The 27,865-nt window shown below is 35.7% G+C and overlaps 1 long non-coding RNA gene across 2 annotated transcripts in view; it reads left to right on the forward strand.

The window, feature by feature from the left end:
* The first annotated feature begins 208 nt into the window (after nt 1-208).
* LOC142348298 (uncharacterized) overlaps nt 209-27,865 on the forward strand; it is a 59,215-nt gene continuing 31,558 nt past the window's right edge. For both annotated transcript variants that reach the window (XR_012760717.1, XR_012760718.1), the window contains exon 1: nt 209-572. This is a non-coding gene — a long non-coding RNA (uncharacterized LOC142348298). The remainder of the gene's footprint in view (nt 573-27,865) is intronic.

Here is a 27,865-nt window from a genome sequence, read left to right on the forward strand (position 1 = left end):
TTGTGATTACCAATGTAGAATTGTCTTGTATCCTGTTTACTTAATTGGTTTTGTTTATTTTTTCAACCTAAGCAGGGCGGATCTTCAATCTTTCAACTGAAGCTCAAACAAGAATATTTGTCGAAGTGAAATGACAGACTGACAAAGAAAGTCTATATTTTGAATTTGGTTCACTTTTGATTTTCAACCTCGATTGTGAATAGTTGTCATTTTGTTTACTTCTAGTGACTAGCTAACTCATAAATTAGTGGGTAGATTGGTGCTGGTTTGTTGACAAGTTTATCTTACATCGTTTTCAGCTGTCCTTTTAAGTCTTTAATAGTATTCAACTAGGAAAAATATTTTATTTTGCTTTCCCTAATTAGGAATCGTTGCAAGTTTTATCAAGATGCCAGTTTACTTTATTTATAATCTAAGATGGTATTATTGTGAAATGTTTTACCAAATTTCCTATTTATTGATATCAATAATTGTTTTAGTTGGTTTGTTCATTATTATTTTCAATTTCGTGGTGGCCCGGATTTTCATTTCGATATCAAAACTGACTCCCTCCGACTCACTCATAGTAACAGGTCTGGGTCTTTCCCTTTATAAGCCCCCATTACCAAAAAATGTTTCATACCCGTGTTGCTCATCATAATTGTTTTCCCAACAATCATACAAAGTCATATATGATTCTTAGTAATCATACAAAGTCATATATGACTTGTATGAATTCTTGACATCAATAATAAGATCATAAGAAAAATAAACTTATCCTAAAAAAACTGGCACAGCAACACTTCGTACCATAAGATCATATAGAAATTAAACAAAAGAGCAAAAAAACGCCTACATTTACTAAAGCATCTTGGTAATCATACTAGGTCATATATGGTTTTATGAAATCTTGACAACCATACTAAGACCATCAAAAATGTTACCATTGCAGTATATACATGATGTTAACGTGTGGCTGACCTCCAAATACTACCTAAATTGAGGTTTTGGCCAGAGAAAGACATAGAGTCAAACTAAAAGGAATCAGCAACAAAGCAATTTATATTCTCACTATTTAATTTTTTGAAAAGCAACATTTAGGCTCCGCTGGCCAGCTGGTAAAGGTCGGCATGGACTTTTATTATTGTCTGGCATGTAAGTGTACCCAATTGGACCTAATGCACTCAAATAAAACAGTCATATATAATATAATGCAAAAATGTCACCTCTCATAATGTTATCAGAGCTGTAAGTAGATAGAAAAACTCTTAAAAGCTGGTAGAGAAATTTCAATGGTCGGGAAAAAAATTTCAACCGCAGTTTTATGCCTCTATCTATAAGTTCAATTGAGTACTAAGGCTGTTCTGCTATAGGAGGTCCCTAAAAAAATTTGGAACCTTCATAAAAGTGCCACTTAACAATTTTTGCGGTGACATTATTAAGACATTTAAAAACGTTTATTATCACATCAAAAATGTTACCATTGCAGTATATACATGATGTTAACGTGTGGCTGGTCTCCAAATACTACCTACATTGAGGTTTTGGCCAGAGAAAGACATAGAGTCAAACTAATAGGAATCAGCAACCAAGCAATTCATATTCTTATTATTTATTTTTAAGAAAAGCAACATTTAGGCTCCGCTGGCCAGCCGGTAAAGGTCGGCATGGACTTTTATTATGGTCTGGCATTTAAGCTGACCCAATTCGGCCTAATGAACTCAAATAAAACAGTCATATATATTATAATGCAAAAATGTCACCTCTCATAATGTTATCAGAGCTGCAAGTAGATAGAAAACCTCTTAAAAGCTGGTAGAGAAAATTCAATTGTCGGGAAAAAAATTTTCGACCACAGTTTTATGCCTCTATCTATAAGTTAACTTCAGCACTAAGGCGGTTCTGCTATAGGAGGTCCCTAAAAAAGTTTGGAACCTTCATAAAAGTGCCACTTAACAATTTTTGCGGTGACATTATTAACAAATTTAAAAACGTTTAATATCACAACAAAAATGTTACCATTGCAGTATATACATGATGTTAACGTGTGGCTGGTCTCCAAATACTACCTACATTGAGGTTTTGGCCAGAGAAAGACATAGAGTCAAACTAACAGGAATCAGCAACAAAGCAATTCATATTCTTACTATTTATTTTTAAGAAAAGCAACATTTAGGCTCCGCTAGCCAGCCGGTAAAGGTCGGCATGGACTTTTATTATTGTCTGGCATGTAACTGTACCCAATTGGACCTAATGGACTCAGATAAAACAGTCATATATAATATCATGCAAAAATGTCACCTCTCATAATGTTATCAGAGCTGTAAGTAGATAGAAAACCTTTTAAAAGCTGGTAGAGAAATTTCCATGGTCGGGAAAAAAATTTTCAACCGCAGTTTTATGCCTCTATCTATAAGTTCAATTGAGTACTAAGGCCGTTCTGCTAAAGGAGGTCCCTAAAAAAGTTTGAAAACTTCATAAAAGTGTCACTTAACAATTTTTGCGGTGACATTATTAACACATTTAAAAACCTTTAATATCACATCAAAAATGTTACCAGTTCAGTATATACATGATGTTAACGTGTGGCTGGTCTCCAAATACTACCTACATTGAGGTTTTGGCCAGAGAGAGACATAGAGTCAAACTAATAGGAATCAGCAACCAAGCAATTCATATTCTTATTATTTATTTTTAAGAAAAGCAACATTTAGGCTCCGCTGGCCAGCTGGTAAAGGTCGGCATGGACTTTTATTATGGTCTGGCATGTAAGCTGACCCAATTCGGCCTAATGAACTCAAATAAAACAGTCATATATATTATAATGCAAAAATGTCACCTCTCATAATGTTATCGGAGCTGCAAGTAGATAGAAAACCTCTTAAAAGCTGGTAGAGAAAATTCAATTGTCGGGAAAAAAATTTTCGACCGCAGTTTTATGCCTCTATCTATAAGTTCACTTCAGCACTAAGGTGGTTCTGCTATAGGAGGTCCCTAAAAAAGTTTGGAACCTTCATAAAAGTGCCACTTAACAATTTTTGCGGTGACATTATTAACAAATTTAAAAACGTTTAATATCACAACAAAAATGTTACCATTGCAGTATATACATGATTTTAACGTGTGGCTGGTCACCAAATACTACCTACATTGAGATTTTGGCCAGAGAAAGACATAGAGTCAAACTAAAAGGAATCAGCAATTAAGCAATTCATATTCTTACTATTTATTTTTAAGAAATGCAACATTTAGGCTCCGCTGGCCAGCCGCTAAATGTCGTCATGGACTTTTATTATTGTCTGGCATGTAAGTTGGCCCAATTGGGCCTAATGAACTCAAATAAAACAGTCATATATAATATTATGCAAAAATGTCACCTCTCATAATGTTATCAGAGCTGCAAGTAGATAGAAAACCTCTTAAAAGCTGGTAGAGAAAATTCAATTGTCGGGAAAAAATTTTTCGACCCAAGTTTTATGCCTCTACCTATATGTTCACTTCAGTACTAAGGCCTTTCTGCTATAGGAGGTCCCTAAAAAAGTTTGGAACCTTCATAAAAGTGCCTCTTGACAATTTTTGCGGTGACATTATTTACAAACTTAAAAACATTTAATATCACATCAAAAATGTTACCATTGCACTATATACATGATGTTAACGTGTGGCTGGTCTCCAAATACTACCTAAATTGAGGTTTTGGCCAGAGAAAGACATAGAGTCAAACTAATAGGAATCAGCAACAAAGCAATTCATGTTCTTACTATTTATTTTTAGGAAAAGCAACATTTAGGTTCCGCTGGCCAGCCGGTAAAGGTCGGCATGGACTTTTATTATTGTCTGGCATGTAAGTTGATTCAATTGGACCTTATGAACTCAAATAAAACAGTCATATATAATATAATGCAAAAATGTCACCTCATATAAGGTTATCAGAGCTGTAAGTAGATAGAAAACCTCTTAAAAGCTGGTAGAGAAATTTCAATTGTCGGGAAAAAAATTTTCAACCCCAGTTTTATGCCTCTATCTATAAGTTCAGTTCAGTACTAAGGCCGTTCTGCTAAAGGAGGTCCCTAAAAAAGTTTGGAACCTTCATAAAAGTGCCACTTAACAATTTTTGCGGTGACATTATTAACACATTTAAAAACGTTTAATATCATATCAAAAATGTTACCATTGCAGTATGCACATGATGTTAAGGTGTGGCTGGTCTCCAAATACTACCTACATTCAGGTTTTGGCCAGAGAAAGACATAGAGTCAAACTAATAGGAATCAGCAACAAAGCAATTCATATTTTTACTATATATTTTTAAGAAAAGCATTATTTGGGCTCCGCTGGCCAGCCGGTAAAGGTCGGCATGGACTTTTATTATTGTTTGGCATGTAAGTTGACCCAATTGGGCCTAATGAACTCAAATAAAACTGTCATATATAATATAATGCAAAAATGTCACCTCTCATAATGTTGTCAGTGCTGCAAGTAGATAGAAAACCTCTTAAAAGCTGGTAGAGAAATTTCAGTTGTCGGGAAAAAAGTTTTCAACACCAGTTCTTTGCCTCTATCTATAAGGTCACTTCAGTACGAAGGCCGTTTTGCTAAAGGAGGTCCCTAAAAAAGTTTGGAACCTTCATAAAAGTGCCACTTAACAATTTTTGCGGTGACATTATTAACACATTTAAAAACGTTTAATATCATATCAAAAATGTTACCATTGCAGTATGCACATGATGTTAAGGTGTGGCTGGTCTCCAAATACTACCTACATTCAGGTTTTGGCCAGAGAAAGACATAGAGTCAAACTAATAGGAATCAGCAACAAAGCAATTATTATTTTTACTATATATTTTTAAGAAAAGCATTATTTGGGCTCCGCTGGCCAGCCGGTAAAGGTCGGCATGGACTTTTATTATTGTCTGGCATGTAAGTTGACCCAATTGGGCCTAATGAACTCAAATAAAACTGTCATATATAATATAATGCAAAAATGTCACCTCTCATAATGTTGTCAGTGCTGCAAGTAGATAGAAAACCTCTTAAAAGCTGGTAGAGAAATTTCAGTTGTCGGGAAAAAAGTTTTCAACACCAGTTCTTTGCCTCTATCTATAAGTTCACTTCAGTACTAAGGCCGTTCTGCTAAAGGAGGTCCCTAACAAAGTTTGGAACCTTCATAAAAATGCCGCTTAACAATTTTTGCGTTGACATTATTAACAGATTTAAAAACGTTTAATATCACATCAAAAATGTTACCATTGCAGTATATACATGATGTTAACGTGTGGCTGGTCTCCAAATACTACCTACATTCAGGTTTTGGCCAGAGAAAGACATAGAGTCAAACTAATAGGAATCAGCAACAAAGCAATTCATATTTTTACTATATATTTTTAAGAAAAGCATTATTTGGGCTCCGCTGGCCAGCCGGTAAAGGTCGGCATGGACTTTTATTATTGTCTGGCATGTAAGTTGACCCAATTGGGCCTAATGAACTCAAATAAAACTGTCATATATAATATAATGCAAAAATGTCACCTCTCATAATGTTGTCAGAGCTGCAAGTAGATAGAAAACCTCTTAAAAGCTGGTAGAGAAATTTCAGTTGTCGGGAAAAAAGTTTTCAACACCAGTTCTTTGCCTCTATCTATAAGTTCACTTCAGTACGAAGGCCGTTCTGCTATAGGAGGTCCCTAAAAAAGTTTGGAACCTTCATAAAAGTGCCACTTAACAATTTTTGCGGTGACCTTATTAACACATTTAAAAACGTTTAATATCACATCAAAAATGTTACCATTGCAGTATATACATGATGTTAACGTGTGGCTGATCTCCAAACACTACCTACATTGAGGTTTTGGCCAGACAAAAGACATAGAGTCAAACTAATAGGAATCAGCAACAAAGCAATTCATATTCTTACTATTTATTTTTAAGAAAAGCAACATTTAGGCTCTGCTGGCCAGCCGGTAAAGGTCGGCATGGACTTTTATTATTGTCTGGCATGTAAGTGTACCCAATTGGACCTAATGGACTCAAATAAAACAGTCATATATAATATAATGCAAAAATGTCACCTCTCATATTGTTATCAGAGCTGTAAGTAGATAGAAAACCTCTTAAAAGCTGGTAGAGAAATTTCAATTGTCGGGAAAAATATTTTCAACCCCAGTTTTATGCCTCTATCTATGAGTTCACTTCATTACTAATGCTGTTCTGCTAAAGGAGGTCCCTAAAAAAGTTTGGAACCTTCATGAAAGTGTCACTTAACAATTTTTGCGGTGACATTATTAACACATTTAAAAACGTTTAATATCACATCAAAAATGTTACCATTGCAGTATATACATGGTGTTAACGTGTGGATGGTCTCCAAATACTACCTACATTGAGGTTTTGGCCAGAGAAAGACATAGAGTCAAACTAATAGGAATCAGCAACAAATCAATTCATATTCTTACTATTTATTTTTAAGAGAAGCAACATTTAGGCTCCGCTGGCCAGCCGGTAAAGGTCGACATGGACTTTTATCATTGTCTGGCATGTAAGTGTACCCAATTGGACCTAATGGACTCTAATAAAACAGTCATATATAATAAAATGCAAAAATGTCACCTCTCATAATGTTATCAGAGCTGTAAGTAGATAGAAAACCTCTTAAAAGCTGGTAGAGAAATTTCAATTGTCGGGAAAAAAACCTACAACCCCAGTTTTATGCCTCTATCTATGAGTTCACTTCAGTACTAAGGCCGTTCTGCTAAAAGAGGTCCCTAAAAAAGTTTGGAACCTTCATGAAAGTGCCACTTAACAATTTTTGCGGTGACATTATTAACACATTTAAAACGTTTAATATCACATCAAAAATGCTACCATTGCAGTATATACGTAATGTTAACGTGTGGCTGGTCTCCAAATACTACCTACATTGAGATTTTGGCCAGAGAAAGACATTGAGTCAAACTAATAGAAATCAGCAACAAAGCAATTCATATTCTTACTATTTATTTTTAAGAAAAGCAACATTTAGGCTCCGCTGGCAAGCCGGTAAAGGTCGATATGAACTTTTTTATTGTCTGGCATGTAAGTTGACCCAATTGGGCCTATTGAACTCAAATAAAACAGTCATATATATTATAATGCAAAAATGTCACCTCTCATAATGTTATCGGAGCTGCAGTAGATAGAAAACCTTTTAGAAGCTTGTAGAGAAAATTCAATTGTCAGGAAAAAAATTTTCGACCCCAGTTTTATGCCTCTATCTATAAGTTCACTTCAGTAATAGGGCCGTTCTGCTATAGGAGGTCCCTAAAAAAATTTGGAACCTTCATAAAAGTGCCACTTGACAATTTTTGCGCTGACATTATTTACAAATTTAAAAACGTTTAATATCACATCAAAAATGTTACCATTGCAGTATATACATGATGTTAACGTGTGGCTGGTCTCCAAATACTACCTACACTGAAGTTTTGGCCAGAGAAAGACATAGAGTCAAACTAATAGGAATCAGCAACAAAGCAATTCATATTCTTACTATTTATTATTAGGAAAAGCAACATTTAGGCTCCGCTGGCCAGCCGGTAAAGGACGGCATGGACTTTTATTATTGTCTGGCATCTAAGTTGATTCAATTTGACCTAATGAACTCAAATAATACAGTCATATATAATAGAATGCAAAAATGTCACCTCTCAAAATGTTATCAGAGCTGTAAGTAGATAGAAAACCTCTTAAAAGCTGGTAGGGAAAATTCAATTGTCGGGAAAAAAAATTTGACCCCAGTTTTATGCCTCTATCTATAAGTTCACTTCAGTACTAAGGCCGTTCTGCTAAAGGAGGTCCCTAACAAAGTTTGGAACCTTCATAAAAATGCCGCTTAACAATTTTTGCGTTGACATTATTAACAGATTTAAAAACGTTTAATATCACATCAAAAATGTTACCATTGCAGTATATACATGATGTTAACGTGTGGCTGGTCTCCAAATACCACTTACATTGAGGTTTTGGCCAGAGAAAGACATAGAGTCAAACTAATAGGAATCAGCAACAAAGCAATTCATATTCTTACTAATTATTTTTAAGAAAAGCAACATTTAGGCTCCGCTGGCCAGCCGGTAAAGGTCGACATGGACTTTTATTATTGTCTGGCATGTAAGTGTACCCAATTGGACCTAATGGACTCAAATAAAACAGTCATATTTAATAAAATCCAAAAATGTCACCTCTCATAATGTTATCAGAGCTGTAAGTAGATAGAAAACCTCTTAAAAGCTGGTAGAGAAAGGTCAATTGTCGGGAAAAAAATTTCAACCCCTGTTTTATGCCTCTATCTATAAGTTCACTTCAGTACTAAGGCCGTTCTGCTAAAGGAGGTCCCTAAAAAAGTTTGGAACCTTCATAAAAGTGCCACTTAATATTTTTTGCGGTGACATTATTAACACATTTAAAAACGTTTAATATCACACCAAAAATGTTACCATTGCAGTATATACATGATGTTAACGTGTGGCTGGTCTCCAAATACTACCTACATTGAGGTTTTGGCCAGAGAAAGACATAGAGTCAAACTAATAGGAATCAGCAACAAAGCAATTCATATTCTTACTATTTATTTTTAAGAAAAGCAACATTTAGGCTCCGCTGGCCAGCCGGTAAAGGTCGGCATGGACTTTTATTATTGTCTGGCATGTAAGTGTACCCAATTGGACCTAATGGACTCAAATAAAACAGTCATATTTAATAAAATCCAAAAATGTCACCTCTCATAATGTTATCAGAGCTGTAAGTAGATAGAAAACCTCTTAAAAGCTGGTAGAGAAAGGTCAATTGTCGGGAAAAAAATTTCAACCCCTGTTTTATGCCTCTATCTATAAGTTCACTTCAGTACTAAGGCCGTTCTGCTAAAGGAGGTCCCTAAAAAAGTTTGGAACCTTCATAAAAGTGCCACTTAATATTTTTTGCGGTGACATTATTAACACATTTAAAAACGTTTAATATCACACCAAAAATGTTACCATTGCAGTATATACATGATGTTAACGTGTGGCTGGTCTCCAAATACTACCTACATTGAGGTTTTGGCCAGAGAAAGACATAGAGTCAAACTAATAGGAATCAGCAACAAAGCAATTCATATTCTTACTATTTATTTTTAAGAAAAGCAACATTTAGGCTCCGCTGGCCAGCCGGTAAAGGTCGGCATGGACTTTTATTATTGTCTGACATGTAAGTTGACCCAATTGGGCCTATTGAACTCAAATAAAACAGTCATATATAATATAATGCAAAAATGTCACCTCTCATAATGTTATCAGAGTTGCAAGTAGATAGAAAACCTCTTAAAAGCTGGTAGAGAAAATTCAATTATCGGGAAAAAAATTTTCGACCCCAGTTTTATGCCTCTATCTATAAGTTCACTTCAGTACTAAGACCGTTCTGCTAAAGGAGGTCCCTAAAAAAGTTTGGAACCTTCATGAAAGTGCCACTTAACAATTTTTGCGGTGACATTATTAACACATTTAAAAACGTTTAATATCACATCAAAAATGTTACCATTGCAGTATATACATGATGTTAACGTGTGGCTGGTCTCCAAATACTACCTACATTGAGGTTTTGGCCAGAGAAAGACATAGAGTCAAACTAATAGGAATCAGCAACAAAGCAATTCATATTCTCACTATTTATTTTTAAGAAAAGCAACATTTAGGCTCCGCTGGCCAGCCGGTAAAGGTCGACATGGACTTTTATTATTGTCTGTCATGTAAGTGTACCCAATTGGACCTAATGGACTCAAATAAAACAGTCATATATAATAAAATCCAAAAATGTCACCTCTCATAATGTTATCAAAGCTGTAAGTAGATAGAAAACCTCTTAAAAGCTGGTAGAGAAAGGTCAATTGTCGGGAAAAAAAATTTCAACCCTCGTTTTATGCCTCTATCTATAAGTTCACTTCAGTACTAAGGCCGTTCTGCTAAAGGAGGTCCCTAAAAAGTTTGGAACCTTCATAAAAGTGCCACTTAATATTTTTTGCGGTGACATTATTAACACATTTAAAAACGTTTAATATCACACCAAAAATGTTACCATTGCAGTATATACATGATGTTAACGTGTGGCTGGTCTCCAAATACTACCTACATTGAGGTTTTGGCCAGAGAAAGACATAGAGTCAAACTAATAGGAATCAGCAACAAAGCAATTCATATTCTTACTATTTATTTTTAAGAAAAGCAACATTTAGGCTCCGCTGGCCAGCCGGTAAAGGTCGGCATGGACTTTTATTATTGTCTGACATGTAAGTTGACCCAATTGGGCCTATTGAACTCAAATAAAACAGTCATATATAATATAATGCAAAAATGTCACCTCTCATAATGTTATCAGAGTTGCAAGTAGATAGAAAACCTCTTAAAAGCTGGTAGAGAAAATTCAATTATCGGGAAAAAAATTTTCGACCCCAGTTTTATGCCTCTATCTATAAGTTCACTTCAGTACTAAGACCGTTCTGCTAAAGGAGGTCCCTAAAAAAGTTTGGAACCTTCATGAAAGTGCCACTTAACAATTTTTGCGGTGACATTATTAACACATTTAAAAACGTTTAGTATCACATCAAAAATGTTACCATTGCAGTATATACATGGTGTTAACGTGTGGCTGGTCTCCAAATACTACCTACATTGAGGTTTTGGCCAGTGAAAGATATAGAGTCAAACTAATAGGAATCAGCCACAAAGCAATTCATATTCTTACTATTTATTTTTAAGAAAAGCAACATTTAGGCTCCGCTGGCCAGCCGGTAAAGGTCGACATGGACTTTTATTATTGTATGGCATGTAAGTGTACCCAATTGAACCTAATGGACTCAAATAAAACAGTCATATATAAAAAAATGCAAAAATGTCACCTCTCATAATGTTATCAGAGCTGTAAGTAGATAGAAAACCTCTTAAAAGCTGGTAGAGAAATTTCAATTGTCGGGAAAAAAAATTTCAACCCCAGTTTTATGCCTCTATCTTTAAGTCCACTTCAGTACTAAGGCCGTTCTGCTAAAGGAGGTCCCTAAAAAAGTTTGGAACCTTCATAAAAGTGCCACTTAACAATTTTTGCGGTGACATTATAAACACATTTAAAAATGTTTAATATCACATCAAAAATGTTACCATTGCAGTATATACATGATGTTAACGTGTGGCTGGTCTCCAAATACTACCTACATTGAGGTTTTGGCCAGAGAAAGACATAGAGTCAAACTGATAGGAATCAGCAACAAAGCAATTCATATTCTTACTATTTATTTTTAAGAAAAGCAACATTTAGGCTCCGCTGGCCAGCCGGTAAAGGTCGACATGGAGTTTTATTATTGTCCGGAATGTAAGTGTACCCAGTTGGACCTAATGAACTCAAATAAAACAGTCATATAGAATAAAATGCAAAAATGTCACCTCTCATAATGTTATCAGAGCTGTAAGTAGATAGAAAACCTCTTAAAAGCTGGTAGAGAAAATTCAATTGTCGGGAAAAAAAATTTCAACCCCAAGTTTATGCCTCTATCTCTAATTTCACTTCAGTACTAAGGCCGTTCTGCTAAAGGAGGTCCCTAAAAAAGTTTGGAATCTTTATAAAAGTTTCACTTAACAATTTTTGCGGTGACATTATTAACACATTTAAAAACGTTTAATATCACATCAAAAATATTACCATTGCAGTAAATACATGATGTTAACGTGTGGCTGGTCTCCAAATACTACCTACACTGAAGTTTTGGCCAGAGAAAGACATAGAGTCAAACTAATAGGAATCAGCAACAAAGCAATTCATATTCTTACTATTTACTTTTAAGAAAAGCAACAATTAGGCTCCGCTGGCCAGCCGGTAAAGGTCGACATGGACTTTTATTATTGTCTGTCATGTAAGTGTACCCAATTGGACCTAATGGACTCAAATAAAACAGTCATATATAATAAAATGCAAAAATGTCACCTCTCATAATGTTATCAGAGCTGTAAGTAGATAGAAAACCTCTTAAAAGCTGGTAGAGAAAATTCAATTGTCGGGAAAAAAATTTTCGACCCCAGTTTTATGCCTCTATCTATAAGTTCACTTCAGTATTAAGGCCGTTCTGCTATAGGAGGTCCCTAAAGAAATTTGGAATCTTCATAAAAGTGCCACTTGACAATTTTTGCGGTGACATTATTTACAAATTTAAAAACGTTTAATATCACATCAAAAACGTTACCATTGCAGTATATACATGATGTTAACGTGTGGCTGGTCTCCAAATACTACCTACATTGAGGTTTTGGCCAGAGAAAGACATAGAGTCAAACTAATAGGAATCAGCAACAAAGCAATTCATATTCTTACTATTTAATTTTAAGAAAAGCAACATTTAGGCTCCGCTGGCCAGCCGGTAATGGTTGGCATGGTCTTTTATTATTGTCTGGCATGTAAATTGATTCAATTTGACCTAATGAACTCAAATAAAACAGTCATATATAATAGAATGCAAAAATGTCAGCTCTCAAAGTGTTATCAGAGCTGTAAGTAGATAGAAAACCTCTTAAAAGCTAGTAGAGAAAATTCAATTGTGGGGAAAAAATTTTTTGACCCCAGTTTTATGCCTCTATCTATAAGCTCACTTCAGTACTAAGGCCGTTCTGCTATAGGAGGTCCCTAAAAAAGTTTGGAACCTTCATGAAAGTGCCACTTAACAATTTTTGCGGTGACATTATTAAGACATTTAAAAACGTTTATTATCACATCAAAATTGTTACCATTGCAGTTTATACTTGATGTTAACGTTTGGCTGGCCTCTGAATACTACCTACATTGAGGTTTTTGCCAGAGAAAGACATAGAGTCAAACTAATAGGAATCAGCAACAAAGCAATTCATATTCTTACTATTTATTTTTAAGAAAAGCAATATTTAGGCTCCGCTGGCCAGCCGGTAAAGGTCGGCATGGACTTTTTTTATTGTCTGGCATGTAAGTTGACTCAATTGGGCCTAATGAACTCAAATAAAACAGTCATATATAATATAATGCAAAAATGTCACCTCTCATAATGTTATCAGAGCTGCAAGTAGATAGAAAACCTCTTAAAAGCTGGTAGAGAAAATTCAATTGTCGGGAAAAAAATTTTCGACCCCAGTTTTATGCCTCTATCTATAAGTTCACTTCAGTACTAAGGCTGTTCTGCTATAGGAGGTCCCTAAAAAAGTTTGGAACCTTCATAAAAGTGCCACTTAACAATTTTTGCGGTGACATTATTAAGACATTTAAAAACGTTTATTATCACATCAAAATTGTTACCATTGCAGTTTATACTTGATGTTAACGTTTGGCTGGCCTCTGAATACTACCTACATTGAGGTTTTGGCCAGAGAAAGACACAGAGTCAAACTAATAGGAATATGCAAAAAAGCTATTCATATTCCTACTATTTATTTTTAAGAAAAGCAACATTTAGGCTCCGCTGGCCAGCCGGTAAAGGTCGGCATGGACTTTTATTATTGTCTGGCAGGTAAGTTGACCCAATTGGACCTAATGAACTCAATTAAAACAGTCATATATAATAAAATGCAAAAATGTTACCTCTCATAATGTTATCAGAGCTGTAAGTAGATAGAAAACCTCTTAAAAGCTGGTAGAGAAATTTCAATTGTCGGGAAAAAAACCTTCGACCCCAGTTTTATGCCTCTTTTAGAATTCTCAATTAGTGGGGAGTATGCCCATATATATTTTCCATAGCATTTTACGGAATTGAGATAGTCAAAATTGGCTCTGAAGTCAGGTCACCACGCTTTTTTGGTCATTTGGTACGGTACCTTATAATTGCTATAATTCCTTGAAGAATGCACCGATTGTGCTCATTTTTCAATATGATGCGTATCTCAAGCAGTGCTACAAACTTTACTAGGGGGGTTTGTTTTTGTTACGCCGTTTTGGAGAAATTGGCCAATAAACTTGCCCTCGATATTAGCCCCAGAAGCGGTTGACACCAGCGGGTGACCCCGTTGACACCGTTGACAACTTGAAGCTTTGAACTGTATTAAAAAAAAATAGTGTTTTGAATAGCTCGTCCAACGTAGATTCTGAATACGTATACTTTATATAGCTTTTTCAGAGGTTTAGGTGTTCAATTTAAGCTCTGAAGACAGTGTACCTCTACTACAGGGTCATTTGGTACGGTACCTTGTTTTTGCTATAACTTCTTGAAAAATGCACCGACTGGGCTCATTTTTTAATATGATGCGTGTCTCAAGCAGTGCTACATTTGTTTCGTGATGGTATGAAACAAGTGATGGTATATATGGTTTTAAAGCCCGTTTCACGAGCAATTCAATGAACTATGTCTCGTTTCAATTGGTTCCGTATTTCAGAAATTATTAACGATTTTTGACCTCGAACCTCCGAAAATGACCACATGCTCACTGCTCGATCTTTAATTTTTCTTTAATCAGAGTGTTTATGATGATAATCGGTTAATATGAGTTGCGATATTATTGCAGCAAACTTTTAAGACTATGGCGAATGCTTTTGATGCACCCTTGGGGAAACAATTACCGAACGAGCGTTTGGTACCAATTGAAAAATGAGCATTGTGGCTGAATTCTCATCGGCTTTGATTTCCTAAGTACTTATCTGAAACAAGTGGTGGTATATATGGCTTTGAAGCCCGTTTCACGGGCAATTCAATGAACTATGTCTCGTTTCAATTGGTTCCGTATTTTAGAAGTTATTAACGATTTTCGACCTCGAACCTCCGAAAATGACCACATGCTCACTGCTCGATCTTTAATTTTTCTTTAATCAGAGTGTTTATGATGATAATCGGTTAATATGAGTTGCGATATCATTGCAGCAAACTTTTAAGACTATGGCGAATGCTTTTGATGCACCCTTGGGGAAACTATTACCGAACGAGCGTTTGGTACCAATTGAAAAAAGAGCACTGTGGCTGAATGCTCATCTGCTTTGATTTCCTAAGTACTTATCAGAAGCAAGTGATGGTATATATGGTTTTAAAGCCCGTTTTAAGGGCAAGTCAATGAGCTATCTCTCGTTCCAATTGGTTCAGTATTTCAGAAGTTATTAATAATTTTCGACCTCGAACCTCCGAAAATGACCACATGCTCACTGCTTGGTCTTTAATTTTTCTTTAATCAGAGTGTTTATGTTAAAAACCGGTTAATATGAGTTACAATATCATCGTATCAAATTTTAAGACTATTTTGAACGTTTTTGGTTCGCTCTTCGGGAAGCTATAACCGAACGAGCGTTTGGTACCATTTGAAAAAATGGCATAGCAACTGAATGCTCGATGACTTTTCATCGGTCCAAGGAGTTGTCCAATTCCAACCAAGCTCGGTATGGGGTATCACCAGTGCATTTGTAGTGCAACACAAAAAGATTTTTTGGTATAGCTTGCCAAGCAAAAAAGTTGGTGTTTCATACGGAAGTTTTTGAGTTTTGCTAATAACGAATATCAAATCTAGTTATTTTTGATTGGGTCAGGAAGTGGTCCAAATTGAACCAAACTTGGCGTGGAGTATATACTGGGTAGGTAGAGTGTAGGAGAAAAAGATTTTTTGGTATGACTCGCCAAGCAAAAAAGTTGGGTTTTCATACAGAACTCTTTGAATTTTGCGAATAACGGATATCAAGTCTAGTTATTTTTGATTGGGTCAGGAAGTGGTCCAAATTGAACCGAACTTGGTGTGGAGTATCCCCTGGGTATGTAGAGGGTAGGAGAAAAAGAATTTTTGGCATAGCTTGTATAGGAAAAAAGTTAGCTTTTCATACGGAAATTTGCGATTATTTCAGAATAATTTTGATTAAGTATAATTAAAATTAGCTCTTTTTGAGCGGGTCAAAGAGTTTTCCAAATCAAACCAAACTTAGTATGGAGTATCCCCTGTGTAAGTAGAGTATAAAATGCCACGAATTTTGCCATAGCTTGTCTAGTAAAAAGTTTGGTTTTCATACGGAAATTTGCGATTATTTCCATGGACAACTTTTTCCGAGACAAGCTATAGCAAAATTCGTGGCATTTTATACTCTACGGACACAGGAGATACTCCATACTAAATTTGGTTCGATTTGGAAAACTCTTGGACCCGCTCAAAAAGAGCTAATTTTAAATATACTTAATCAAAATTATTCGGAAATAATCGCAAATTTCCGTATGAAAAACTAACTTTTTTTCCTTTACAAGCTATACCAAAAACTCTTTTTCTCCTAAACTCTACCTACCCAGGGGATACTCCACACCAAGTTTGGTTCAATTTGGACTCTTTCCTGACCGAATTAAAAATAACTAGATTTGATATTCGTTATTCGCAAAATTCAAAAATTTCCGTTTGAAAACCCAACTTTTTTGCTTGGCAAGCTATACCAAAAACTTTTTTTCTCCTACACTGTACCTACCCAGGGGATACTCCACACCAAGTTTGGTTCAATTTGGACCACTTCCTGACCCAAACAAAAATAACTAGATTTGATATTCGTTATTCGCAAAATTCAAAAATTTCCTTATGAAAACCAACTTTTTTGCTTAGCAAGCTATACCAAAAATCTTTTTCTCCTACACTCTACCTACCCAGGGGATACTGCACACCAAGTTTGGTTCAATTTGGACCATTTCTTGACCCAATCAAATATAACTAGAGTTGATATTCGACCTGACGAAATAGACCTATTTTTGAAATTCAATAATCGAAATATTCGAAAATTTACGTATGAAAAACTAAAATTTTTCCTATGCATGCTATACCAAAAAGTCCTTTTTCCTATGCTCTACCTACACAGGGGATACTCCATACCCAGTTTGGTTTGATTTGAACAACTCCTTGACCCGATGAACCGCTCATAAGAAGTTATTAACGATTTTCGATCTCGAACCTCCGAAAATGACCACATGCTCACTGCTCGATCTTTAATTTTTCTTTAATCAGGGTGTTTATGATGATAATCGGTTAATATGAGTTGCGATATCATTGCACCAAACTTTTAAGACTGTGGCGAATGCTTTTGATGCACTCTTGGGGAAACTATAACCGAACGAGCGTCTGGTACCAATTGAAAAAAGAGCATTGTGGCTGAATGCTCATCGGCTTTGATTTCTTAAGTACTTATCAGAAACAAGTGATGGTATATATGGTTTTAAAGCCGGTTTTACGGGCAATTCAATGAGCTATCTTTCGTTCCAATTGGTTCAGTATTTCAGAAGTTATTAACGATTTTCGACCTCGAACCTCCGAAAATGAACACATGCTCACTGCTCGGTCTTTAATTTTTCTTTAATCAGGGTGTTTATGTTAACAACCGGTTAATATGAGTTACAATATCATCGTATCAAACTTTTAAGACTATTTTGAACGTTTTTGGTTCGCTCTTCGGGAAGCTATAACCGAACGAGCGTTTGGTACCATTTGAAAAAATGGCATAGCAACTGAATGCTCGATGACTTTTCATCGGTCCAAGGAGTTGTCCAATTCCAACCAAACTCGTTATGGGGTATCACCAGTGCATTTAGAGTGCAACACAAAAAGATTTTTTGGTATAGCTTGCCAAGCAAAAAAGTTGGTGTTTCATACGGAAGTTTTTGAGTTTTGCTAATAACGAATATCAACTCTAGTTTTTTTTGATTGGGTCAGGAATTGGTCCAAATTGGACCAAACATGGTGTGGAGTATCCACTGGGCAGGTAAAGTGTAGGAGAAAAAGATTTTTTGGTATAGCTTGCCAAGCAAAAAAGTTGGGTTTTCATACGGCAATTTTTGAATTTTTCGAATAACTAATATCAACTCTAGTTATTTTTGATTGGGTCAGGAAGTGGTCCAAATTGAACCAAACTTGGTGTGGAGTATCCATTGGGTAGGTAGGGTGTAGGAGAAAAAGGTTTTAGGTATGGCTCGCCAAGCAAAAAAGTTGGGTTTTCATACAGAAAATTTTGAATTTTGCGAATAACGGATATCAAGTCTAGTTATTTTTGATTGGGTCAGGAAGTGGTCCAAATTGAACCAAACTTGGTGTGGAGTATCCCCTGGCTAGGTAGAGGGTAGGAGGAAAACAATTTTTGGTATAGCTTGTATAAGAAAAAAGTTAGCTTTTCTTACGGAAATTTGCGATTATTTCCGAATAATTTTGATTAAGTATATTTAAAATTAGCTCTTTTTGAGCGGGTCAAAGAGTTTCCTAAATCGAACCAAATTTAGTATGGAGTATCACCTGTGTATGTAGAGTCTAAAATGCCACGAATTTTTGCTATAGCTTGTTTAGGAAAAAGTAAGGTTTTCATACGGAAATTTGCGATTATTTCCATGGAAATAATCGCAAATTTCCGTATGAAAACCTAACTTTTTCCTAGACAAGCTATAGCAAAATTCGTGGCACTTTATACTCTACGTACACAGGAGATACTCCATACTAAATTTGGTTCGATTTGGAAAACTCTTTGACCCGCTCAAAAAGAGCTAATTTTAAATATACTTAATCAAAATTATTCGGAAATAATCGCAAATTCCGTATGAAAAACTAACTTTTTTTCCTTTACAAGCTAAACCAAAAATCTTTTTCTCCTACACTATACCTACCCAGGGGATACTGCACACCAAGTTTGGTTCAATTTGGACTCTTTCCTGACCGAATTAAAAATAACTAGATTTGATATTCGTTATTCGCAAAATTCAAAAATTTCCGTTTGAAAACCCAACTTTTTTGCGTGGCAAGCTATACCAAAAACTTTTTTCTCCTACACTCTACCTACCCAGAGGATACTCCACGCCAAGTTTGGTTCAATTTGGACCACTTCCTGACCCAAACAAAAATAACTAGAGTTGATATTCGTTATTCGCAAAATTCAAAAATTTCCTTATGAAAACAAACTTTTTTCCTAGCAAGCTATACCAAAAATCTTTTTCTCTTACACTCTACCTACCTAGGGGATACTGCACACCAAGTTTGGTTCAATTTGGACCACTTCCTGACCCAATCAAATATAACTAGAGTTGATATTCGACCTGACGAAATAGACCTATTTTTGAAATTCAATAATCGAAATATTCGAAAATTTACGTATGAAAAACTAAAATTTTTCCTATGCATGCTATACCAAAAAGTCCTTTTTCCTATGCTCTACCTACACAGGGGATACTCCGTACCCAGTTTGGTTTGATTTGAACAACTCCTTGACCCGATGAACCGCTCATAAGAAGTTATTAACGATTTTCGACCTCGAACCTCCGAAAATGACCACATGCTCACTGCTCGATCTTTAATTTTTCTTTAATCAGGGTGTTTATGATGATAATCGGTTAATATGAGTTGCGATATCATTGCACCAAACTTTTAAGACTGTGGCGAATGCTTTTGATGCACCCTTGGGGAAACTATAACCGAACGAGCGTCTGGTACCAATTGAAAAAAGAGCATTGTGGCTGAATGCTCATCGGCTTTGATTTCTTAAGTACTTATCAGAAACAAGTGATGGTATATATGGTTTTAAAGCCGGTTTTACGGGCAATTCAATGAGCTATCTTTCGTTCCAATTGGTTCAGTATTTCAGAAGTTATTAACGATTTTCGACCTCGAACCTCCGAAAATGACCACATGCTCACTGCTCGGTCTTTAATTTTTCTTTAATCAGAGTGTTTATGTTAACAACCGGTTAATATGAGTTACAAAATCATCGTATCAAACTTTTAAGACTATTTTGAACGTTTTTGGTTCGCTCTTCGGGAAGCTATAACCGAACGAGCGTTTGGTACCATTTGAAAAAATGGCATAGCAACTGAATGCTCGATGACTTTTCATCGGTCCAAGGAGTTGTCCAATTCCAACCAAACTCGGTATGGGGTATCAGCAGTGCATTTAGAGAGCAACAGAAAAATATTTTTTGGTATAGCTCGCCAAGCAAAAAAGTTGGTGTTTCATACGGAAGTTTTTGAGTTTTGCTAATAACGAATATCAACTCTAGTTATTTTTGATTGGGTCAGGAACTGGTCCAAATGGAACCAAACTTGGTGTGCAGTATCCACTGGGTAGGTAGAGTGTAGGAGAAAAAGATTTTTTGGTATAGCTTGCCAAGCAAAAAAGTTGGGTTTTCATACGGAAATTTTTGAATTTTTCGAACAACTAATATCAATTCTAGTTATTTTTGATTGGGTCAGGAAGCGGTCCAAATTGAACCAAACCTGGTGTGGAGTATCCACTGGGTAGGTAGAGTGTAGGAAAAAAAGATTTTTTGGTATTGCTTGCCAAGCAAAAAAATTGGGTTTTCATACAGAAATTTTTGAATTTCGCAAACAACGAATATCAAGTCTAGTTATTTTCGATTGGGTCAGGAAGTGATCCAAATTGAACCAAACTTGGTGTGGAGTATCCCCTGGGTAGGTAGAGGGTAGGAGAAAAAGAATTTTTGGTTTGGCTTGTATAGGAAAAAAGTTAGCTTTTCATACGGAAATTTGCGAGTATTTCCGAATAATTTTGATTAAGTACATTTAAAAATAGCTCTTTTTTGAGCGGGTCAAGTAGTTATCCAAATCGAACCAAATTTAGCATGGAGTATACCCTGTGTATGTAGAGTCTAAAATGCCACGATTTTTGCTATAGCTCGTCTTGGAAAAAAGTTAGGTTTTCATACGGAAATTTGCGATTATTTCCATGGAAATAATCGCAAATTTCCGTATGAAAACCTAACTTTTTTCCTAGACAAGCTATAGCAAAAATTCGTGGCATTTTATACTCTACGTACACAGGAGATACTCCATACTAAATTTGGTTCGATTTGGAAAACTCTTTGACCAGCTCAAAAAGAGCTAATTTTAAATATACTTAATCAAAATTATTCGGAAATAATCGCAAATTTCCGTATGAAAAACTAACTTTTTTTCCTTTACAAGCTATACCAAAAATCTTTTTCTCCTCTACTCTACGTACCCAGGGGATACTGCACACCAAGTTTGGTTCGATTTGGACTCTTTCCTGACCGAATTAAAAATAACTAGATTTGATATTCGTTATTCGCAAAATTCAAAAATTTCCTTATGAAAACAAACTTTTTTGCTTAGCAAGCTATACCAAAAATCTTTTTCTCCTACACTCTACCTACACAGGGGATACTGCACACCAAGTTTGGTTCAATTTGGACCACTTCCTGACCCAATCAAATATAACTAGAATTGATATTCGACCTGACGAAATAGACCTATTTTTGAAATTCAATAATCGAAATATTCGAAAATTTACGTATGAAAAACTAAAATTTTTCCTATGCATGCTAGACCAAAAAGTCCTTTTTCCTATGCTCTACCTACACAGGGGATACTCCATACCCAGTTTGGTTTGATTTGAACAACTCCTTGACCCGATGAACCGCTCATAAGAAGTTATTAACGATTTTCGACCTCGAACCTCCGAAAATGACCACATGCTCACTTCTCGATCTTTAATTTTTCTTCAATCAGAGTGTTTATGATGATAATCGGTTAATATGAGTTGCGATATCATTGCACCAAACTTTTAAGACTGTGGCGAATGCTTTTGATGCACCCTTGGGGAAACTATAACCGAACGAGCGTCTGGTACCAATTGAAAAAAGAGCATTGTGGCTGAATGCTCATCGGCTTTGATTTCTTAATTACTTATCAGAAACAAGTGATGGTATATATGGTTTTAAAGCCGGTTTTACGGGCAATTCAATGAGCTATCTTTCGTTCCAATTGGTTCAGTATTTCAGAAGTTATTAACGATTTTCGACCTCGAACCTCCGAAAATGACCACATGCTCACTGCTCGGTCTTTAGTTTTTCTTTAATCAGAGTGTTTATGTTAACAACCGGTTAATATGAGTTACAAAATCATCGTATCAAACTTTAAGACTATTTTGAACGTTTTTGGTTCGCTCTTCGGGAAGCTATAACCGAACGAGCGTTTGGTACCATTTGAAAAAATGGCATAGCACCTGAATGCTCGATGACTTTTCATCGGTCCAAGGAGTTGTCCAATTCCAACCAAACTCGGTATGGGGTATCAGCAGTGCATTTAGAGTGCAACACAAAAATATTTTTTGGTATAGCTCGCCAAGCAAAAAAGTTGGTGTTTCATACGGAAGTTTTTGAGTTTTGCTAATAACGAATATCAACTCTAGTTATTTTTGATTGGGTCAGGAAGTGGTCCAAATGGAACCAAACTTGATGTGCAGTATCCACTGGGTAGGTAGAATGTAGGAGAAAAAGATTTTTTGGTATAGCTTGCCAAGCAAAAAAGTTGGGTTTTCATACGGAAATTTTTGAATTTTTCGAACAACTAATATCAATTCTAGTTATTTTTGATTGGGTCAGGAAGCGGTCCAAATTGAACCAAACCTGGTGTGGAGTATCCACTGGGTAGGTAGAGTGTAGGAAAAAAAGATTTTTTGGTATTGCTTGCCAAGCAAAAATATTGGGTTTTCATACAGAAATTTTTGAATTTCGCAAACAACGAATATCAAGTCGTTATTTTCGATTGGGTCAGGAAGTGATCCAAATTGAACCAAACTTGGTGTGGAGTATCCCCTGGGTAGGTAGAGGGTAGGAGAAAAAGAATTTTTGGTTTGGCTTGTATAGGAAAAAAGTTAGCTTTTCATACGGAAATTTGCGATTATTTCCGAATAATTTTGATTAAGTATATTTGAAAATAGCTCTTTTTTGAGCGGGTCAAGTAGTTATCCAAATCGAACCAAATTTAGCATGGAGTATACCCTGTGTATGTAGAGTCTAAAATGCCACGATTTTTGCTATAGCTTGTCTAGGAAAAAAGTTAGGTTTTCATACGGAAATTTGCGATTATTTCCATGGAAATAATCGCAAATTTCCGTATGAAAACCTAACTTTTTTCCTAGACAAGCTATAGCAAAAATTCTTGGCAATTTAGACTCTACATACACAGGATATACTCCATGCTAAATTTGGATCGATTTGGATAACTACTTGACCCGCTCAAAAAGAGCTATTTTTAAATATACATAATCAAAATTATTCGGAAATAATCGCAAATTTCCGTATGAAAAGCTAAATTTTTTCCTATACAAGCTATACAAAAATTCTTTTTCTCCTACACTCTACCTACCCAGGGGATACTCCACACCAAGTTTGGTTCAATTTGGACTCTTTCCTGACCCAATCAAAAATAACTAGAGTTGATATTAGTTATTCGAAAAATTCAAAAATTTCCGTATGAAAACCAACTTTTTTGCTTAGCAAGCTATACCAAAAATCTTTTTCTCCTACACTCTACCTACCCAGGGGATACTGCACACCAAGTTTGGTTCAATTTGGACCACTTCCTGACCCAATCAAAAATAACTAGAGTTGATATTCGACCTGACGAAATAGACCTATTTTTGAAATTCAATAATCGAAATATTCGAAAATTTACGTATGAAAAACTAATTTTTTACTATGCATGCTATACCAAAATGTCCTTTTTTCCTATGCTCTTCCTACACAGGGGATACTCCATACCCAGTTTGGTTTGATTTGAACAACTCCTTGACCCGATGAACCGCTCATAAGAAGTTATTAACGATTTTCGACCTCGAACCTCCGAAAATGACCACATGCTCACTGCTCGGTCTTTAATTTTTCTTTAATCAGAGTGTTTATGTTAACAACCGGTTAATATGAGTTACAAAATCATCGTATCAAACTTTTAAGACTATTTTGAACGTTTTTGGTTCGCTCTTCGGGAAGCTATAACCGAACGAGCGTTTGGTACCATTTGAAAAAATGGCATAGCACCTGAATGCTCGATGACTTTTCATCGGTCCAAGGAGTTGTCCAATTCCAACCAAACTCGGTATGGGGTATCAGCAGTGCATTTAGAGTGCAACACAAAAATATTTTTTGGTATAGCTTGCCAAGCAAAAAAGTTGGTGTTTCATACGGAAGTTTTTGAGTTTTGCTAATAACGAATATCAACTCTAGTTATTTTTGATTGGGTCAGGAAGTGGTCCAAATGGAACCAAACTTGATGTGCAGTATCCACTGGGTAGGTAGAGTGTAGGAGAAAAAGATTTTTTGGTATAGCTTGCCAAGCAAAAAAGTTGGGTTTTCATACGGAAATTTTTGAATTTTTCGAACAACTAATATCAATTCTAGTTAATTTTGATTGGGTCAGGAAGCGGTCCAAATTGAACCAAACCTGGTGTGGAGTATCCACTGGGTAGGTAGAGTGTAGGAAAAAAAGATTTTTTTGGTATTGCTTGCCAAGCAAAAATATTGGGTTTTCATACAGAAATTTTTGAATTTCGCAAACAACGAATATCAAGTCGTTATTTTCGATTGGGTCATGAAGTGATCCAAATTGAACCAAACTTGGTGTGGAGTATCCCCTGGGTAGGTAGAGGGTAGGAGAAAAAGAATTTTTGGTTTGGCTTGTATAGGAAAAAAGTTAGCATTTCATACGGAAATTTGCGATTATTTCCGAATAATTTTGATTAAGTATATTTAAAAATAGCTCTTTTTTGAGCGGGTCAAGTAGTTATCCAAATCGAACCAAATTTAGCATGGAGTATACCCTGTGTATGTAGAGTCTAAAATGCCACGATTTTTGCTATAGCTTGTCTAGGAAAAAAGTAAGGTTTTCATACGGAAATTTGCGATTATATCCATGGAAATAATCGCAAATTTCCGTATGAAAACCTAACTTTTTTCCTAGACAAGCTATAGCAAAAATTCTTGGCAATTTAGACTCTACATACACAGGGTATACTCCATGCTAAATTTGGATCGATTTGGATAACTACTTGACCCGCTCAAAAAGAGCTATTTTTAAATATACATAATCAAAATTATTCGGAAATAATCGCAAATTTCCGTATGAAAAGCTAAATTTTTTCCTATACAAGCTATACAAAAATTCTTTTTCTCCTACACTCTACCTACCCAGGGGATACTCCACACCAAGTTTGGTTCAATTTGGACTCTTTCCTGACCCAATCAAAAATAACTAGAGTTGATATTAGTTATTCGAAAAATTCAAAAATTTCTGTATGAAAACCAACTTTTTTGCTTAGCAAGCTATACCAAAAATCTTTTTCTCCTACACTCTACCTACCCAGGGGATACTGCACACCAAGTTTGGTTCAATTTGGACCACTTCCTGACCCAATCAAAAATAACTAGAGTTGATATTCGACCTGACGAAATAGACCTATTTTTGAAATTCAATAATCGAAATATTCGAAAATTTACGTATGAAAAACTAATTTTTTACTATGCATGCTATACCAAAATGTCCTTTTTTCCTATGCTCTTCCTACACAGGGGATACTCCATACCCAGTTTGGTTTGATTTGAACAACTCCTTGACCCGAAGAACCGCTCATAAGAAGTTATTAACGATTTTCGACCTCGAACCTCCGAAAATGACCACATGCTCACTGCTGGATCTTTAATTTTTCATTAATCAGAGTGTTTATGTTAACAACCGGTTAATATGAGTTACAATATCATCGTATCAAACTTTTAAGACTATGTTGAACGTTTTTGTTTCGCTATTCGGGAAACTATAACCGAACGAGCGTTTGGTACCAATTGAAAAAATGGCATAGCAACTGAATGCTCGGTGACTTTTCATCGGTCCAAGGAGTTGTTTAATTCCAACCAAACTGGTACTGGGGTATCACCAGTGCAATTAGAGTGCAACACAAAAAGATTTTTCGGTATAGCTTTCCAAGCAAAAAAGTTGGTGTTTCATACGGAAATTTTTGAGTTTTGCTAATAACGAATATCAACTCTAGTTATTTTTGATTGGGTCAGGAAGTGGTCCAAATTGAAACAAACTTGGTGTGGAGTATCCACTGGGTAGGTAGAGTGTAGGAGAAAAAGATTTTTTGGTATAGCTTGCCAAGCAAAAAAGTTGGGTTTTCATACGGAAATTTTTGAATTTTTCGAACAACTAATATCAATTCTAGTTATTTTTGATTGGGTCAGGAAGCGGTCCAAATTGAACCAAACTTGGTGTGGAGTGTCCCCTGGGTAGGTAGAGTGTAGGAGAAAGAGAATTTTTGTATAGCTTGTATAGGAAAAAGTTCAGCTTTTCATACGGAAGTTTGGGATTATTTCCGAATAATTCTGATTAAGTATATTTAAAAATAGCTCTTTTTGAGCGGGTCAAGTAGTTATCCAAATCGAACCAAATTTAGCATGGAGTATACCCTGTGTATGTAGATTCTAAAATGCCACGATTTTTGCCATAGCTTGTCTAGGAAAAAAGTGAGGTTCTCATACGGAAATTTGCGATTATTTCCATGGAAATAATCGCAAATTTCCGTATGAAAACCTAACTTTTCTCCTAGACAAGCTACACCAAAAATTCTTGGCATTTTAGACTCTACATACAAAGGGTATACTCCATGCTAAATTTGGTTCGATTTGGATAACTACTTGACCCGCTCAAAAAGAGCTATTTTTAAATATACTTAATCAAAATTAATCGGAAATAATCCCAAATTTCCGTATGGAAAGCTAACTTTTTTCCTATACAAGCTAAACCAAAAACTTTTTCTCCTACCCTCTACGTACCCAGGGGATACTCCACAACAAGTTTGGTTCAATTTGGACCACTTCCTGGCCCAATCAAAAATGTCTAGAGTTGATTTTCGTTATTCGCAAAATTCAAAAATTTCTGTATGAAAACCCAACTTTTTTGCTTGGCAAGCTATACCAAAAAAATCTTTCTCTCCTACACTCTACCTACCCAGTGGATACTCCACACCAAGTTTGGTTCAATTTGAACCACTTCCTGACCCAATCAGAAATAACTAGACTTGGTATTAGTTATTCGCAAAATTCAAAAATTTCCGTATGAAAACCCAACTTTTTTGCTTAGCAAGCTATACCAAAAATCTTTTTCTCCTACACTCTACCTACCCAGGGGATACTGCAGACCAAGTTTGGTTCAATTTGGACCACTTCCTGACCCAATCAAAAATAACTAGAATTGATATTCGACCTGACGAAATAGACTTATTTTTGAAATTCAATAATCGAAATATTCGAAAGTTTACGTATGAAAAACTAAGTTTTTTCCTATGCACGCTCTACCAAAAAGTCCTTTTTTCCTATGCCCTACCTACACAGGGGATACTCCTTACCCCGTTTGGTTTGATTTGAACAACTCCTTGACCCGATGAACCGCTCATAAGAAGTTATTAACGATTTTCGACCTCGAACCTCCGAAAATGACCACATGCTCACTGCTCGATCTTTAATTTTTCTTTAATCAGAGTGTTTATGTTGACAACTGGTTAATATGAGTTACAATATCATCGTATCAAACTTTTAAGACTATGTTGAACGTTTTTGGTTCGCTCTTCGGGAAACTATAACCGAACGAGCGTTTGGTACCAATTGAAAAAATGGCTTATCAACTGAATGCTCGGTGACTTTTCATCGGTCCAAGGAGTTGTCTATTTCTAACCAAACTCGGTATGGGGTATCATCAGTGCAATTAGAGCGCAACACAAAAAGATTTTTTGGTTTAGCTTGCCAAGCAAAAAACTGGGGTTTCATACGGAAATTTTTGAGTTTTGCTAATAACGAATATCAACTCTAGTTATTTTTGATTGGGTCAAGAAGTGGTCCAAAATGAACCAAACTTGGTGTGGAGTATCCCCTGGGTAGGTAGAGTGTAGGAGAAAAGGATTTTTTGGTATAGCTTGCATAGGAAAAAATTTACTTTTTCATACGTAAATTTTCGAATATTTCGATTATTGAATTTCAAAAATAGTTCTATTTCGTCAGGTCGAATATCAACTCTAGTTATTTTTGATTGGGTTCGGAAGTGGTCCAAAATGAACCAAACTTGGTGTGGACTATCCCCTGGGTAGGTAGAGTGTAGGAG

This window comes from Convolutriloba macropyga, chromosome 10 (assembly GCF_964194025.1).
Source record: "Convolutriloba macropyga chromosome 10, txConMacr16.3, whole genome shotgun sequence".
Classification (NCBI taxonomy): Eukaryota; Metazoa; Xenacoelomorpha; order Acoela; family Convolutidae; genus Convolutriloba; species Convolutriloba macropyga.